General features: G+C 46.8%; 1 long non-coding RNA gene across 1 annotated transcript in view; it reads left to right on the top strand.

The window, feature by feature from the left end:
- The first annotated feature begins 6,710 nt into the window (after positions 1-6,710).
- Positions 6,711-13,275, top strand: part of LOC119965329 — a 118,319-nt gene continuing 111,754 nt past the window's right edge. Inside the window, exon 1 of the long non-coding RNA XR_005460492.1 lies at positions 6,711-6,889. This is a non-coding gene — a long non-coding RNA (uncharacterized LOC119965329). The remainder of the gene's footprint in view (positions 6,890-13,275) is intronic.

The following is a 13,275-nucleotide window of genomic DNA, read 5'->3' as shown; positions in this document are numbered from 1 at the left end:
TAAAATACTTATGTTCTGTACTACAATGGTGCCTGTCCAAATGCAGCAAGGCCTGGACAATATCCAGGCTTGGGCTGACAAGTGGCAAGTTACATTTGCGTCACATACGTGCCAGGCAATGACCATCCCCGACAAGAGAGGATCTAACCAACACCCCTTGACATTCAATGGCTTTACCATCGCTGAATCCCCCACAATCAACATCCTAGGTGTTACCATTGATCAGAAACTGAACTGGACTAACCACATTAATACTGTGGCTACCAAAGCAGGTCAAAGGCTAGGAATACTATGGCGAGTAACTCACCACCTGACCCCTCAAAGCCTGTCCACCATTCACAAGGCACAAGTCAAGAGTGTAATGGAATACTCTCCACTTGCCTGGATGAGTGCAGCTCCAACAACACTCAAGAAACTCAACACCATATGGGCGGCACGGTGGCACAGTAGTTAGCACTTCTGCCTCATGGCGCCGAGGGCCTCGGTTCAATCCCAGCCCCGGGTCACTGTCCGTGTGGAGTTTGCTCATTCTCCCCATGTCTGCAACCCCACAACCCAAAAAGGTGTGCAGGGTAGGTGGATTGCTCATGCTAAATTGTCTCTTAATTGGGAAAAAAGAATTGGGTACTCTAAAATTATAAAAGGAAAAAAAAAACTCAACACCATCCAGGATAAAGCAGCCCACTTGATTGCTACCCCTTCCACAAACATTCAATCCCTCCATCACCGATGGACAGTGGCAGCCGTGTGTACCATCTACACGATCCACCGCAGGAACTCGCCAAGGTTCCTTAGGCAGCACCTTCCAAACCCACTAACATCTAAAAGGACAAGAGCAGCAGATACCCTGGAATCCCACCACCTGGAGGTTCCCCCCCCCGCAAGTCACTCACTATTCCAACTTGGAAATATATTGCCGTTCCTTCACTGTTGTTCAGTCAAAATTCAGGAAATCCCTCCCTAACAGCCCTTAACTACACCTCAGGGACTGCCGCGATTCAAGAAGGCAACTCACCATCACCTCCTGAAGGGCAACTAGAGAGGCAATAAATGCTGACCAAACCAGAGATGCCCACATCCCATAAATCAATTTATCAATTCTCCATATGAGAGCTGGAGCTGCTCAAGGAGGAGGAAGCTGCAGCAGTGGAGCGGGCAACAACAGAACAGGAGGGAGCTGCTGATGATAGAGAGCCAGCCTCCCAACAGGCTGAGGAGGAGGAGGTGCAAAAGAGACGCCGCATGAGGCCTTGTGTGTACTGGCAGCAGCTGGCATCGTGGACCTGTCAGAAAGAATATGCCATCGAAGACTCCGGCTGAGCTGGGGGGACTCCGGCTGAACTGGGGGGACTCCGGCTGAGCTGGGGGGACTCCGGCTGAGCTGGGGGGACTCCGGCTGAGCTGTGGGGACTCCGGCTGAGCTGGGGGGACTCCGGCTGAGCTGGGGGGACTCCGGCTGAGCTGTGGGGGCTCCGGCTGAGCTGTGGGGACTCCGGCTGAGCTGGGGGGACTCCGGCTGAGCTGTGGGGACTCCGGCTGAGCTGTGGGACAGTGCGACATATCTTCCAGATGATGATGCACCTACCATCGCAGGGGTATGGGGGAGGACACCCGCTCCCAGTGGCCATCAAGATGATGGTCGCCCTGAACTTCTATGCCACGGGGTACTTCCTAGCGCCAAGTGGGGACCTATCAGAGATCTCACAGAGATCGGTGCACAGGTGCATCCACATCGTCATGGAGGCCCTTTATGCCCAGCCGGCTCAATACATCGATTTCAATGTGGACAGAGCCCACCAGGATACCCGGGCAGCGAGGTTTGCCACAATCGCTGACATCCAAGGGTTGATAGACAGGATGCATGGCGCCCTATGAGCACCTACAGATGACAAGCCACTCTACGCAAATCAAAAGGGCTTCCACTCAATGAATGTGTAGCTAATATGTGACCATCAGATAGACATCATGCATGTCTGCACGTGATACCAGAGCAGTTTGCACGACGCCTTCATTCTGGCACACTCAACAATTCCGGGCCTCTTCAAGACGGCCCCCCAGCTGGGATTTTGGCTCCTGGGTGACGGGGGTTATCCACTGCGGGTGTGGCTGATGACACCTATTCAAAGGCCACTGACCGACACAGAGACCAGCTACAACGATGCCAATGCAGCGACCATGGGCATCATCGAGCGGTGCTTCAGCATCCTGAAGATGACCAGGGGCACGGGCACTGCATCCCACGCCCACACACCCACTCCCCCCAGGCATCACCCCACTTGCAACCCCCTGCCGAACTATGGGGTTGTGGGCCCTGGGTTGGCAGTAACAGCGGGTCTGGTTCATGGGATGGAGTATGATGACAACCTGCTCTGCGATGGGCCCTGGTGCTCCATATTGTTCATCAATGCCTGACTCCTACGCACGGTAGCACTTTCCACCGTCCACCTGGGTGATCCCTGCATGCGAGGAGTTGGTCATTCCCTCACACGGTCCCATCGGATCCCTGGGGTGGCGGAGATGGGGATGATGTGGGGGGATGTTGGGGAGCCCAGCTCACCCACAATGTCTGCCCATTCCCCCCCCCCCCTCCTTGCCCTGGCTGGCCAGCCCAGACCAGCCCACCCCTCACACCTTCTGACAGAGCACCGCGACAGTGTGAGCAGGTGTTTAATGTGAACAAATATATACAGAGTCATGCCCTCGCCCCAATAACTATACTGTACATTGCTCCATGAGATGGGGGTGCGAGCGGAACTATCCCCTGATGTCCCCCTGCCACCTGCCGCTGCCAGTCCAGGATGTCACTCTCATCTCAGCCAGGGTCTGCATGCTCGCGGCCATGGAGCACAGGTAGTGGACCTTCTCCGCCTGGGACTGTGCCACATAACGCTGTGATTGTGCCACCACTTTCTAGGGCCTGTGCCACATCAGCCAGTGACTGGGCCATCTCCCTCTGAGACTGGACCACCTTCCTCTGTGTCTGTGCCATGTCGGCAAGCGCCTGAGCAATGCTACCGACACTCTCAGCCATGACCCTCTGTGACTAGGCCACGCTCAGGAGCGCCGCTGCAATGTCCAGGTGGCTCTGGCACATGGGTGCCTGTAAAAGGGCAGCTTGAGATATGACAGCCTTGTCCTAGGCCTTGGCTACTGCCTGTACAGAGACCCCAGGCCTTGGACATACTGATCCATAGCCAAAATACTCGCCCTCGAGATCCCCACCTCAGACGCCACCTGTGCGGTGTTGGCCTGGGTGGCATCTACTGCTCCTGCACGCGGTTGGACTCCTCCATCTGCACCTGAAAGTGCTGGATGCTCACTGACAACCTCTTATGTAGTCCCTGGCTCTGTGATGGTATCTCCACAATAGAGGAGACTGTCCATTCGAGAAGCCCCTGGGGTCAGCCCGCCCTCGACCAGAGCGGCTGTGTGCTCTGCACCGGAGAGTGTCCCAGGAGCCTTTTCACTAAAGTGCCCAACCGAGGTGAGTGTCTCTGGGATGGTGGTGTGGGGATGGTGTGGGGGTGAGGGTGGTTTGGGGATGGTGTGGGGGTGAGGGTGGTGTGGGGTAAGGGTGATGATAAGGGTGGTGTGGGGGTGAGGGTGGTGTGGGGGTGAGGGTGATGGTGAGGGTAGTGTGAAGGTGAGGGTGGTGGTGATGGGAAGGTTGACATATGTGGCATGGGGGAACCGGAACTCAGAGTGGTCTCACTTCCTCGCCCGTGGCCGGACTCCACCCCAGTGACCTCCCATTCCTCAGGCCCGCCAACCACGTCGAGGACCCGCTGCTCTGCCACGGTGAAGGGCCACAGGTCCAGCGGTCCCCCTCTAGGTTCCTCCCACTCCCTACGGTTCTGGGTGGCCTCCTCCTGGGTAGGGGGTTGGGGAGAGACAGAAAGCACACAATGTTAGACAGTCTGACGCATGCAGCCCGGGGTGTGGCAGGTGGCTTCAGTGGCCAGGACACCTAGACAAGGCGGAGGGTATGGGTGCTGTCATGTGGCGCAAAATGGGGGATTCGACCATCCTCCTGGTGGGGGGGGGGAGGGGGGGTATTACGGGTGTGTGGGACAGGGGTTGGTGCCACCGTGCCGCCTTCTCCCCCTAGCCGCCCTGAGGCGGTTGTGCAGTTTCCTCCAGCACTGCAGGTAGGTCTGGATGGTGGTGCTCACCGTGCTGACCGCCATTGCCACCTGTGCCCGGGCATGGTGAACGGTGGTGGCAGGAAGCCTCCTTCGAGGCCCGGGGTACAGTGTTGCCTGCCTCTCCTCCACAGCGTCCAGGAGTCGCTCAGCGTCCGTAAATCATTGGGTCAAGTCTCTCGCTGACATCTTGTTGGCTGGGATGGTGTGTGTGGGGAGTGAAGTGTGTATTTGTGGCTGCAGCTTGTCAGCCTCCTGAGTGTCAATCACAGACCCGGCGAATCCAGCACCATTTTTCATCAGAATCGATTGTGTTCCACATGGTGCCGATGCAAGCCCCTTTACAGTCGCTGAATCGGTCCAGGTGCGACGCCATTTTGCTGTCGTGGAAGTCCAGGAATCCTGCACTGGGAATACTGCCATTGATCTTTCAGGGAATCGAGGGATATATAGATTGGACAGTAAAGTGGAATTGAAGGCCAAGGTCAGCCATGGCAATATTGAATGACAAAGGAGGCTCGACAGGGTATGTGGTCTTCTACTGCTCCTGTTTATGTTTCAATGCAATGCCTGGTGGCCGATGTCTCAGTTTCCATTGCACCACAGGCAGAAGGCACACAGCATCTGAGTGCTGCAGTGTAAGCTCAGCCTGGGGTCAGGAGATTCATGCTAGTCCCAATGCAAAATCAACTGATCTTGCAGGCTCAGGCTCCTGCCATTATGACTGTGGATGCCAGTGATCAAAAGGGCAGGTAAGGTTTCAATCCAGCTTTCTGTATTTTAGCAGATTTCAAGGATTGTTCCGGTGATTGTTCCGGCAATGACCTCATGGTACAAACTTACTGCCAGACTCTCAGGATGACAGCATTCATGTTCCCACCACTACTACTCCACCCGTGCCCCTGCTGAAGCCTGTCAGCCAGGCAGGACTGACTCCTGCCATGTTGAGGTGGCGCAGTATTAAGCCAGACATCCTGGGGCTCAAACTGTTAAAGGACATCTTGCAATCCTCCTGATTGAAAATCAATAGCAACCACCAGCCAGGTTGCTGTCAGAGATATAGCATTGTGTAGGAGTATTGGCCCAGGCAAAGGCATCCACAGAACAAAGGGAATGCACATGGCTGTATAGTTCAGTTGTATGTATATTATTGGAAGTTCTGTTGGGTAAAGTCATTCTGGAAATCTTTTGTATTGTCTTTTATTTCAGGATTCTGGCCAAGAGGAAGCGGTGATAGGTTGTAAGAGAGGGATGCAAAATGGTGCCATTGTGATGTTGGGATGGTTTTTGGGGAAGCAGAGTCTAATTAGCCACACATGAATCGTGATTGGATCCCGATGTCTCTTCCCTTCCTCCTCCACTTCTCCATCCCAAGGTCCTTGCTGAAGACTTGATGGCAGGGGCTACATCCTCATGAATACTAATTTGTGTATCACACAGCAGGTCACCATGACTTTGGAAGAAAGCTCTGAAGGGTGTTGTAAAGCACCCCATAATTGGTACAAACAGCGGAACCAGTGTTTTAGAACACCAATGTTTTCAGGCAGTAGTCCATAATCAGACCCACTCCTCCTTGTAACACTTTTTGACTATCTGCCTACAGGGGACATTTAGATTCCCTTTCATGCTCGTTGCCTTCTGCTAACTCTTTGCTTCTTCAATTCACCGTTTATATCCAGCCTGGCACTCAGTTGAATTATCCACCTGGCATCTCTCATGAACTTACCTTTTCTGCTTAATCTTAAACTCCAGGAAGGCCAGGACCACTTGTGACCACTCAAGTGAGGTAATTGAACCAAGATTTGCCAGCAACCTTCAGCACTTTGTTGGTATTTCATCCATGCCCTCGGGGCTCGACCTGGCACGGACATCCACACCTACCTGCTGTCAGGGCCTTATAAATGTGTGTACGAAGGACTCCTTGGCCCCTAGCGAACACAGGACTTCACTCCTCCTGTTCACCTCCTCCTCCGCCAAGACTTCCAGCGCCATGTTTGAAAACCTCGGAGCCCATGCTGTGCAATCTTTCACTTGTTTCCCAGATTTATTTTCTGCAGGGCTGCAAACTCTCGCTGTCACAGTTCACCCCTGTTTAAGAGAAGCAGGCCAGATCGAAATGGTGCCAGCAAGTTCTGGTTCTTTGGTTCCCTGGTGACATGTGCCCATCAGCACGTTTAATGCTGGCTATCCACATAAATCATTGGGAAAGAGCAGGCAGCACAGAGGGATGGGGATTTAGGGATAGGCAATAATTACTGGCCTAACCAGCTAGGTCCACACACACACAGTGAAAGAATACAAAAATAGTTGGTATGGCTCAAGCAGTGCATAGGATGCATGTTGCTGATGCAGTGTGAGTTCCCACTTGCTATTTTTGGGAGACTAACCAGTTTAGATGCCGTTGCCCATGCCACATTTCAACTTTTACAACGAGATTTTAATTGCTCATAAATGAAGTGGTATTTACTGATACAAACGCACCCAAGTATGGTTGTGTACAGTGAGGTGATGTGCAAACCCCGGTCTGTCTTACGCGGGAGGACAAAAGTGAAAGATGTGAACACGCTGGAGTGTGGAAGTGAAAGTAAAAGTTATACGTTAAATCTGTTGGAAAGGACAGGGCAGCTTTCCTGTTTGTCAGCGGCAAATTTAACGGCAGATCCCCGTGAAAACGCTTCGGGATTTTATGAAATAGTGAGTTTGGGATTACAGAGATGTGCGGATCGAGGGACACTTCGCTCTGTGAGGTGAGATTTGAGCTCTTAACGTTTTACAGATAGTTAAACGACATGGTTCTCCCAGCGTTTTGTGCTGTGAAAGCAATGTACAGATTTCCTGCTTACCTTGATGTATAGGTTTTGTGTTTGATGTGCAGGTTGGGACAGTAACAGATTTGACCTGTCGATCTGTCGAGAGCGAAAAGGAAAATGTTTACTTTCGATGGGCCAAGCTCCATTATTGATTCGCCTTGAGTTACAATATGTGTACATTACTGGTGATGGGCGTAAAAGGAGAATTAATTCGCGTAGGTAATGAGGTGGAAACAATAGGAGTGACTTTTAAAAATGTCAAAATAGGGGGGGGAAATGGTACAATTTAAACAGATTTATACTCTTTTCATATATTTTATTTCCTTTCGGTTTCACTTTCTGTGCTGGAAGGGGCTGGTTTAGCACACTGGGCTAAATCGCTGGCTTTAAAAGCAGACCAAGGCAGGCCAGCAGCGTGGGTTCAATTCCCGTACCAGCCTCCCCGAACAGGCACCAGAATGTGGCGACTAGGGGATTTTCACAGTAACTTCATTTGAAGCCTACTTGTGACAATAAGCAATTTTCATTTTCATTTTTCGTTTCATGTTTCGACACCATGTTGAGCTGGTACCTTTGATTAAGGAAGATGCTGGAGGTTCTACCTGCCAAATTAGAATGCCCAGAAATGTGTGAAATTTGAATTCCTGTCAATAAAATGAAGCATACATTTCCTCTCTACACCTTGCACCCCTCCAGAATGTGGATGCTGCAGGCTAGTGATTGCATCTTCCGATTTCCCTGTCTTGTTTTTTTCAAAGGAACATGGCTGAGATTGAGAGACACATCCTGATGATTGTAAACTCAAATCTAAAGCTTAATGCTTCTCGTTGCAACATATTGAGAGTCCAACCCCACCAATATTTAAATGTTGTTCAGTAATTTCCTAGTGGGTGGAGGTTATGCCATCTCCCGCTTGTTTGTCTGTAATATATCTGAAACATGAATGGATGGAATTCAACATTAAATGGTACACAAATAGGGTATAGCCCAAGGAAGAACTCATCTCTTTTTGACAAATCCTGACCTGGATCCTGGATTTTTGGAGGGATTCATCAATATAGGGAGATGGGTAAAATTGACATATATTGAACATTATGGGTTGTTTTATTTAGAGTGTCATTGATTGTTGTAGTATATTGTGGACTGTCTCAGCTGCTGTGTTGGATTTTGTCACAGTTGTCAAAAAAGGAGCAGAATCTTCAGAGCATATTGTTGGATCCATTATGGATTGGCCTGATGTCTACTCATTGAGACATATTAATTATCAACTTGTAAATGCTTTTAATATGCCTGATGACAGGTGGTAAGACAGATTTCTGGCCTGTCATATTGATGAAGGCAAAGGCAAAGCACTGCGGTACTTTGCCAAGCATAATCATGGTCCAATGATCGTGACCAATCCAATGGAAGTCCATGATTGCCAATTTCTTCTTGGGGCATTGTACTTGAAGGTGAGAGAGGAGTTCTGGAGTATCAACCAGGCAGTAAAAACCTTAAGGAAGAGCTGTGTACTCGTGATAATGTTAAGTTAACAGTGTGGTGGAGTTGTACACTCTATTGTGTGCCTTCTTCCATTTGTTTTAAATGTGTGTAATCTATTTTTCTTTGTCTCTGTGTTCTTATAAAGAAACACCCATGGAGTGATGGTTAACTGGAGATTGCAACATTCCAATGGTTCCTGCATTCAATTCTGCCCAGGAACAGGTGATATTTTAATGCATTAGACAGATCAGTCCAAGGTTTGGTGGACAGCATTTAGTGAACAGTTAGTCATGAGCAGGCAAAGACCCTTCATGCAGCTAAGATGTTGCTGTTAGCTGTGTTGCTGAAGAAGTGGCAGTGTACAGTCACTGGCTGCTTGTGGTTGGGGCTCAGGGTAGCTCACCAGGAGCTGAGGTGTCTGAAGGTGGAATTGAAAGGGACCTGACTGCCAGAGAGCTCTGAGGTGGCAAAGGAAATCCTATGATCAGCGGTAGTCTGTTAATAAATTTGCCTGTGGGGGCAGAAGGGCTGCATGTGCACAGTGGGACTCTACTCATAGCAGCCGGAGAGCTGGAATTGTGCTGGTGATCAGATGGTGGAGTTCAGCCTTGTGAATCAAGTGGGACTCGCTCTCAGGAGAAGAGATTGAGTGACTGGGAGGTGAAAAGTTATTGAGGCAGTCTGAGTTGAAATGGTTTGAGGAAAATCAGAGGTCAGATCTTCACAAGAGAAGCTGAAACACCTCAGGGCTGCAATAGAGTTTCAAATAATGTCTGACTCAGTGGTGTCTGGGTGGGTGGTGAGACATTTGTGGAATCTGTCTTGATTGTGTCGGGATATAATGTGTGTTCTGCCAGTTTACTCGTTAATTGATGTTCACCTTGTGTTGAAAGATAATGTTCACCATTTGCTTTGTAATATATCCAGATGTGTAAAATTTATTTTGATTAAACCCATAGAATGTTGTGGCTTCATTCTCTTAGTAACTGGCAGGGAATTTAAATGTTGTTCACTTTAGACAAAAAGTAATAGATCCCGAACTATATTGCAACCAAATTTAGAGATCTGAATGGGATCGTAGCGTGTATTTCATTTTCTTCATCTCCTGTAGATTTTCCTGTACCACACACACTTCAACTGTGATAATATCCACTCTAAGGTGATAGATTATTGATTTATTGATTTATTCATAGTTTTAGATGATAAAATTGAATGCATGTAGCTGATGTCATGTGAGAGTACTTTTAAGAAATGGTTGTTTATAAATGGGTGTGTATATAAATATCTGTAGTGAGAGTACCTTTCAGAAATGGGTGTTTATTACTGCGGTGATGTCAGAGAGTGGGTGGAGCTGGGCTGTCTGTCAGCTTTTTACTTTCGTTTTAGGCTGTTTGCCGCAGGGTGTGTTTTAGTTTTGTTTTCAGAGCTGGATAGCTGTAGTCACAGCCAGAAGATGTGTGAATCACTCTCTGTAATCCAAAGACTGTAAATCGATCCTGGTGATTTAAAACTAATAACATTAGTGACTTTAACCTGATGTGCTTCTGGTAAAAGGTGTTTTAAATTTTATGGATGTTCAAAGGAAAGCTTAAAGGATTACTTAGTGTTGTATTCTTTCGGGGTTGTATTTGAATTAATGGTTGCTAAGATGTTCACTGTATGTTTTTAAAAAGTGAGCTTGAGTTCATAGAATAAACATTGTTTTGCTTTTAAAAAATACTTTTCCATTTCTGCTGTACCACACCTGTAGAGTGGGCCGTGTGCTCCCCATACCACAATCTATTAAAAGTTGTGGGCCGGGGAGCTCCATGATACACTTTGGGGTTCTCCAAACCCTGGTCCATAACAAATTGGGGGCTCGAGGGGGATAAAAGTCTATCTATTGGATTGGCTTAGTGAACTTAAAGACAATGAGGGGTGAGCATATTGTGGTTGCTTTTCAGGTGTGGTATTCTAGTTTAAGTAGGGAGTGTGTTGTGGACAGTGGCTCTTTCAGAGGCTCAAGAGGTTTCTGGGGGTGGAGATGGTCACACGCAGTATCTTACGGACAGAGACTAAAGGCAGACTGTTAGATTTGGCAAAAATATTGAAGTTAACATTCCCTGAAAAAATGCGAAAAAGATGAGGTAATTATGGCGGGGGCTCAGCATTTAAAGTTGCCTGAGATACAGTTTGACTCAATGGAAATGGTAAAAATTCAGTTACAAATTAAACAAATGGAACATGAGAAAGAATTAAAGCAGCTTGAAAACAAAAGAGATAGAGAGGAAAAAGAAAGAAAAAGAAATAGAGAGGAAAAAGAAAGCGAGAGAGAGGAAAAAGAAAGGGAGAGAGAAGAAAGGAGAAAAGAAAGAATAGCCCGAGCAAAACAAAAAGAAAGAGAAAGGGAGTTACAGATCAGGGAAAAAGATACACACAGAGAGTTTGAACTTAAGAAAATGACCATGAAACATGACAGTCAGTTACAGTTTACAGAAAAGTACAGTTGGATGATAGTGATGAGGATAGTGAGAAAGAGCGTCAAAGTCAAAGGCTTGGCGGGGATCTATTTAAATATGTCCAAGCATTGCCAAGGTTTCATGAGAAGGAGGTAGAAGCCTTTTTCATTTCATTTGAGAAGGAGCTAAACAAATGAAATGGCCACAGGACATGTGGGTATTACTGATTCAAACAAAGCTGGTAAGTAGGGCTAGTGATGTGTTTACATCACTACCGGAGGTGGTATCTGGGACGTATAAGGGGGTGAAAAAATCCATCTTCGGTGCAAATGAACTCATGCCTGAAGCCTACAGACAAAGGTTTAGACATTTAAGGAAATAATTTGGTCAAACATACATGGAATTTGCAAGGCTCAAATAGAGTAATTTTGATAGGTGGATAAGGGCTTTGAAAATAGACCACACGTATGAAGCTCTCAGATAAATTATACATTTTAGAGGTGTTTAAAAATCCAATTCCTGATGTAGTGAGAACTCGTGAGGAAGAACAAGGGGTTAAAACTGCGAGATTAGCAGCAGAAATGGCAGATGATTATGAATTAGTTCATAAATCAAAGCTTAGGTTTCCGACTTCAGTTTCAGCCTGTGAGGGATAGAAACTGGGGACATGAAAAATACTCAAGTGGTAAAAGTAAAGGTGATCTGATGGGAGATAATAAGGAGAGTGTACCTTAGATTAAAAGAGAAATCCAGGAGGGTGGAAAAGAAATGAAAAGTTTCAAATGTTTTCACTGTGATAAACTTAGGCCATGTAAAGTCACATGTTGGTGGTTGAAGAAAAGCACTGGGAAGGCTGATGAGGTGAAACAGGATATGACAGTGGGGTTTGTTAAAGTGGTAAAGGAAAGCCCAAGTGAAGCGAAGGAGGTGCAAAAGATTGTACAGCCTGATCAAGGGGTGATTCATAAGAAGGTGCCAGATCTCTTTAAAGAATTTACTTGTGTGGGTAAAGTTTACTCATGTGTATCAGGAGGAGCAGGTAAATAAGTCACAATTTTAAGAGATACGGGAGCTAGTCAATCTTTAATGGGAAGAGATGAGGAGTTATGTAGTTTGGGAAGAATGTTGCCAGAAAAGGTGGTAATATGTGGAATTCAGGGTTAGAGGAGTAGTGTTCCATTATATAAGTAAAAATTGGAAAGTCCAGTGATGAGTGGTGAAGTGGTAGTAGGAGTAATAGAGAAACTATCTTGTCCAGGAATACAGTTTATCTTGGGTAATGATATAGCTGGATGGCAGGTGGGAGTGATGCCTACTGTGGTTGATAAGCCAGTGGAAAATCAGACAACTGAAGTGTTGAAGGACGAATATCCTGGGATTTTTCCATACTGTGTAGTAACAAGGTTGCAAAGTCACAGGTTAAGAAAAAAGGACAAATCAAAGAATGAAGATGAAGTTGAAGTGCAATTATCAGAAAAGATTTTTGATCAGATGGTTGAAAAAGAGCAATAACAGGTGGAGGATGAGGCGGATATTTTTAGTTCAGGAAAATTGGCGGAGTTACAACAGAAAGATATAGAAATAAAATGGATGTATCAAAAAGCACATATGGAAGAGGAATCTGCGCGTATACCAGAGTGATTTTACCGTAAAAGTGATGTCTTGATGAGAAAATGGAGACCTTTACATATGCAGGCAGATGAAAAGTGGGCAGAAGTTCGTCAAGTAGTATTGCCAGTAGGGTATAGAATGGAGGTGTTGCAAGTTGCACATGAGGTACCAGTGGGAGGTCATTTGGGAATAAGGAAAATTCTAGCTAAAATCCAGAACCATTTTTATTGGCCTGGACTACATAAAGATGTAGTTAAATGTTGTCAATCATGTCACACATGTCAAGTGATAGGGAAACCTCAAGCAGTGATAGAACTACTGCCCTTAATAACTATTCCAGCATTTGAGGAACCTTTTACAAGGGTCCTAATTGATTGCATAGGACCGCTTCCTAAAACAAAAAGTGGTAATCAGTACCTTTTCACGATAATGGATGTGTCTACTAGGTTTCCAGAGGCCATTCCAGTCGGCAATATTACAGCTAAAAAGATTGTGGAGGAGTTACATAAATTCTTTACGAGATATGGACTACCCACAGAAATACAATCAGATCAAGGATCAAAGTTTACCTCCAGGTTATTCAAAGATGTTATGGATATCTTAGGAATAAAATAATTTAAATCAACTGTGTACCATCCAGAATCGCAGGGAGCGTTAGAAAGGTGGCATCAGACACTAAAGATAATGTTGAGGTCTTATTGTCAAGATTATCCAGAGGATTGTGTTAAAGGAATTCCATTCATACTATTTGCAATTCGGGATGCACCTAATGTGTCAACCAAATGTAGTAAT

Source organism: Scyliorhinus canicula, chromosome 4, assembly GCF_902713615.1.
Source record: "Scyliorhinus canicula chromosome 4, sScyCan1.1, whole genome shotgun sequence".
Taxonomy (NCBI): domain Eukaryota; kingdom Metazoa; phylum Chordata; class Chondrichthyes; order Carcharhiniformes; family Scyliorhinidae; genus Scyliorhinus; species Scyliorhinus canicula.
The sequence above is the reverse complement of the archived record's forward strand: the minus strand, read 5'-3'. Positions and strand labels throughout refer to the sequence as shown.